Source organism: Schistocerca americana, chromosome 7, assembly GCF_021461395.2.
Source record: "Schistocerca americana isolate TAMUIC-IGC-003095 chromosome 7, iqSchAmer2.1, whole genome shotgun sequence".
Lineage (NCBI taxonomy): Eukaryota > Metazoa > Arthropoda > Insecta > Orthoptera > Acrididae > Schistocerca > Schistocerca americana.
Genome location: NC_060125.1, coordinates 127,079,276 through 127,084,935, shown reverse-complemented (window position 1 = coordinate 127,084,935; position 5,660 = coordinate 127,079,276). Strand labels below are relative to the sequence as shown.

Below are 5,660 nucleotides of genomic sequence, written 5' to 3'. Positions count from 1 at the left end.
AGCATACGCCCCAGAGACATATTATTCTGTACAGTTGCGTTATTTAAATGTACCACGCTGGTGAGCTGCGGTCTTGTTAAGCTACCCATATCAAGTACGCCGTTAATCGTAATTTTAATGTATCGGCAATGAGCTGCAAAGTAGGCAATGAGAATTATAAATAATAGTCGGTAGAATCTCGAAGCATTGGAGTTAGATTTCAGGACGTGAGTGCGGTAAGGCTACTGCTGGAAGCTGAAATGACACTTGGGGCTGCACTGCTTCGCTGAGCTGCTACGATAACTTCATCAGTTCTCAGGTGATCCTACGGCTAGAGAACTATTTTCGTATTTTTCATGCATATTCGAACCAGGTCGTTCTACTGCCTTGTTCTCTTCGGCACTGCTATTTTTATTCTGCATATGATTAAAGCGTCAGGCCTTATTTTGTAATTACAAATCGGAGTTGTCGATATTTTACTATACACAAAACGCACTTACAAGGTTTTAAGCCGAAATCAACAGAAGGGGAATATGGTCGAGTTAAATAAGGCGACGCTGAGGGAATTCGGTTAGGAAACCAGACACTAAATAGTAGATGAGTTATTCTAGTTGGGCAGTAAAGTAACTGCTGATGGACGATGTAGAGTTTACAATACATCTACATCTACATCTATACTCCGCGAGCCACCTTACGGTGTGTGGCGGAGGGTACTTATTGTACCACTATCTGATCCCCCCTTCCCTGTTCCATTCACGAATTGTGCGTGGGAAGAACGACTGCTTGTAAGTCTCCGTATTTGCTCTAATTTCTCGGATCTTTTCGTTGTGATCATTACGCGAGATATATGTGGGCGGTAGTAATATGTTGCCCATCTCTTCCCGGAATGTGCTCTCTCGTAATTTCGATAATAAACCTCTCCGTATTGCGTAACGCCTTTCTTGAAGTGTCCGCCACTGGAGCTTGTTCAGCATCTCCGTAACGCTCTCGCGCTGACTAAATGTCCCCATGACGAATCGCGCTGCTTTTCGCTGGATCATGTCTATCTCTTCTATTAATCCAACCTGGTAAGGGTCCCATACTGATGAGCAATACTCAAGAATCGGACGAACAAGCGTTTTGTAAGCTACTTCTTTCGTCGATGAGTCACATTTTCTTAGAATTCTTCCTATGAATCTCAACCTGGCGCCTGCTTTTCCCACTATTTGTTTTATGTGATCATTCCACTTCAGATCGCTCCGGATAGTAACTCCTAAGTATTTTACGGTCGTTACCGCTTCCAATGATTTACCACCTATGGCATAATCGTACTGGAATGGATTTCTGCCCCTATGTATGCGCATTATATTACATTTATCTACGTTTAGGGAAAGCTGCCAGCTGTCGCACCATGCATTAATCCTCTGCAGGTCCTCCTGGAGTACGTACGAGTCTTCTGATGTTGCTACTTTCTTGTAGACAACCGTGTCATCTGCAAATAGCCTCACGGAGCTACCGATGTTGTCAACTAAGTCATTTATGTATATTGTAAACAATAAAGGTCCTATCACGCTTCCCTGCGGTACTCCCGAAATTACCTCTACATCTGCAGATTTTGAACCGTTAAGAATGACATGTTGTGTTCTTTCTTCTAGGAAATCCTGAATCCAATCACAAACCTGGTCCGATATTCCGTAAGCTCGTATTTTTTTCACTAAACGTAAGTGCGGAACCGTATCAAATGCCTTCCTGAAGTCCAGGAATACGGCATCAATCTGCTCGCCAGTGTCTACGGCACTGTGAATTTCTTGGGCAAATAGGGCGAGCTGAGTTTCACATGATCTCTGTTTGCGGAATCCATGTTGGTTATGATGAAGGAGATTTGTATTATCTAAGAACGTCATAATACGAGAACACAAAACATGTTCCATTATTCTACAACAGATTGACGTAAGCGAAATAGGCCTATAATTATTCGCATCTGATTTATGACCCTTCTTGAAAATGGGAACGACCTGCGCTTTCTTCCAGTCGCTAGGTACTTTACGTTCTTCCAGCGATCTACGATAAATTGCTGATAGAAAGGGGGCAAGTTCTTTAGCATAATCACTGTAGAATCTTAAGGGTATCTCGTCTGGTCCGGATGCTTTTCCGCTACTAAGTGATAGCAGTTGTTTTTCAATTCCGATATCGTTTATTTCAATATTTTCCATTTTGGCGTCCGTGCGACGGCTGAAGTCAGGGACCGTGTTACGATTTTCCGCAGTGAAACAGTTTCGGAACACTGAATTCAGTATTTCTGCCTTTCTTCGGTCGTCCTCTGTTTCGGTGCCATCGTGGTCAACGAGTGACTGAATAGGGGATTTAGATCCGCTTACCGATTTTACATATGACCAAAACTTTTTAGGGTTCTTGTTTAGATTGTTTGCCAATGTTTTATGTTCGAATTCGTTGAATGCTTCTCTCATTGCTCTCTTTACGCTCTTTTTCGCTTCGTTCAGCTTTTCCTTATCAGCTATGATTCGACTACTCTTAAACCTATGATGAAGCTTTCTTTGTTTCCGTAGTACCTTTCGTACATGGTTGTTATACCACGGTGGATCTTTCCCCTCGCTTTGGACCTTAGTCGGTACGAACTTATCTAAGGCGTACTGGACGATGTTTCTGAATTTTTTCCATTTTTGTTCCACATCCTCTTCCTCAGAAATGAACGTTTGATGGTGGTCACTCAGATATTCTGCGATTTGTGCCCTATCACTCTTGTTAAGCAAATATATTTTCCTTCCTTTCTTGGCATTTCTTATTACACTTGTAGTCATTGATGCAACCACTGACTTATGATCACTGATACCGTCTTCTACATTCACGGAGTCGAAAAGTTCCGGTCTATTTGTTGCTATGAGGTCTAAAACGTTAGCTTCACGAGTTGGTTCTCTAACTATCTGCTCGAAGTAATTCTCGGACAAGGCAGTCAGGATAATGTCACAAGAGTCTCTGTCCCTGGCTCCAGTTCTGATTGTGTGACTATCCCATTCTATACCTGGTAGATTGAAGTCTCCCCCTATTACAATAGTATGATCACGAAACTTCTTCACGACGTTCTGCAGGTTCTCTCTGAGGCGCTCAACTACTACGGTTGCTGATGCAGGTGGTCTATAGAAGCATCCGACTATCATATCTGACCCACCTTTGATACTTAACTTAACCCAGATTATTTCACATTCGCATTCGCTAATAACTTCACTGGATATTATTGAATTCTTTACTGCTATAAATACTCCTCCACCATTGGCGTTTATCCTATCCTTGCGGTATATATTCCATTCTGTGTCTAGGATTTCGTTACTGTTCACTTCCGGTTTTAACCAACTTTCCGTTCCTAATACTATATGCGCACTATTTCCTTCAATAAGAGATACTAATTCAGGAACCTTGCCCTGGATACTCCTGCAGTTTACCAATATTACGTTGACTTTTCCTGTTTTTGGTCTCTGAGGACGGACGTTCTTTATCAACGATGATGATGTCCTCTCTGGTAAGCCGTCAGGTATTTTATCGTTTCGCCCAAGGGGGGGGTCCCTCTAACCTAAAAAACCCCCGTGTGCACGCCACACGTACTCTGCTACCTTAGTAGCTGCTTCCGGTGTGTAGTGCACGCCTGACCTGTCTAGGGGGGCCCTACAGTTCTCCACCCAATAACGGAGGTCGATGAATTTGCAACCATTATAGTCGCAGAGTCGTCTGAGCCTCTGGTTTAGACCCTCCACACGGCTCCAAACCAGAGGACCGCGATCGACTCTGGGCACTATGCTGCAGATATTAAGCTCAGCTTGCACTCCGCGTGCGATGCTGGTTGTCTTCACCAAATCAGCCAGCCGCCGGAAGGAACCAAGGATGGCCTCAGAACCCAAGCGGCAGGCGTCATTGCCAAGAAAAGTGTTTCTGAAAGAGAGAAATTTGTTGACATCGAATATAAATTTAAGTGGTGCTGGCGGAGGACGGATTGGGGGGCGGGGTAGTGGTACGAATTGAATTGTAGAGGGAGAGCAAGAGCAAACGATGAAAATAGCGGATTTAAGTGAATGTAGACTGTAGATTGTTGTACTTTCTCGTAGATGAAGACGCTTGTGCAAGGTAGACTAGCATGGAGAACTGTATCAGACCAGTGTTGATCACACTGAGTACAACAAGAGCAACAATAGAGCAACTTGTCGTTAATGAGTTACAGAAAAGTAGCAATAGCTCAAAAAACATTGACTTGCGTGAAAAATGTTGCATAACTTCTCGATTCCAGTCAGAATTCTATGAGAATTATTTAATGTTTTGTTGCCACGTATAATTCATAACATCTTTTAAAGACTTTCTTAACTTTTTTTTTTTAAATTTAGTCAGAAACGCCCAGCAGACCTTAGTAGAGATACATATAGGCAGATGCGAGCCATGTGTGGGCACATGGAATATTATGTGGTACCCTTCCCTCACTCAACCTCTCTTGCCAGCTGACTGCCACGGAGAAAAGTAAGTCCCGGTAAAAATACAGCACTGGTTTGCCTATAAACACACTAATTACTCGGTCTCCGGGGCCACTGACACTCAAATAAAAAAACGTTAAATTGATTACGTGTTTTGTTTATTAATTCAGCTATCGCGAACGTACTAAATCATCACTGCTCCATCGCAGGACACTTACTCACAGCACTGTCACTGTCTTTCTGGTCTGCCTGACAGCATCTTCCCACTCTATTCAGTCTTGTCTTTCTGAAGAAAACAAATTTTGTTACGTAGTAACTGCTAGAGCCAACTGTATGCATAACTAAAACAGTATCGCATCTTGAAACGAACGCTGAGGAGCATATAAAATTAGGTATTGCTGAAACTTCCTGGCAGATTAAAACTGTGTGCCGGACCGAGACTCGAACTCCCGAGTTCGAGTCTCTGTCCGGCACACAGTTTTAATCTGCCAGGAAGTTTCATATCAGCGCACACTCCGCTGCAGAGTGAAAACTCATTCTTAAGTATTGCTGTTTGAAGAACTTTTTTCGTTACTACACGTGCTATCAACATGAGCTGCTGTCTTCCTACGTCCAGGGAAGAGAAACAAGTGTGTAAATTTCGAACAGACTCGTGGCCAAGAAACTCGCTCCGCTAGGGCGGCGCTCAGCCAAGAAGGGAAATGCAATCTCGCGGGACGACTGTGGAACAATAAGCATACTTTCTGTGGTGTCACCGCCAGACACCACACTTGCTAGGTGGTAATTTTAAATCGGCCGCGGTCCATTAGTACATGTCGGACCCGCATGTCGCCACTGTGTGATCGCAGACCGAGCGCCACCACAAGGCAGGTCTCGAGATACGGGCTAGCACTCGCCCCAGTTGTACGGACGACGTAGCTAGCGACTACACTGACGAAGCCTCGCTCCTTTGCCGAGCAGATATTTAGAATAGCCTTCAGCTAAGTCAATGGCTACGACCTAGCAAGGCGCCATTAGTAACATTGCATGTATCTAAAGAGTCTCATTTGTATCGCCACAATCTCCAGATGTACCAAAAGGATGGATTAAAGTTAAGTATTCCAGAAGCTACGTACTTTTATTTATAGCATTCATTAAGTATCCTGTTTCAGACCTCACGCCCATCTGCGTCAGCGTAGCGCGTGCCTTTCGGCTTCCTCTCATTGTGTCTAGGCTGTCTTGTCTAGACAC

At 43.8% G+C, this 5,660-nt stretch overlaps 1 non-coding gene across 1 annotated transcript; it reads right to left on the bottom strand.

The window, feature by feature from the left end:
• Window positions 1-4,727: 4,727 nt before the first annotated feature.
• LOC124623486 lies at window positions 4,728-4,925 on the bottom strand. Its single transcript, XR_006980696.1, has one exon. It is a non-coding gene; the product is annotated as a small nucleolar RNA snR44 (small nucleolar RNA).
• Between the last annotated feature and the right edge of the window lie 735 nt (window positions 4,926-5,660).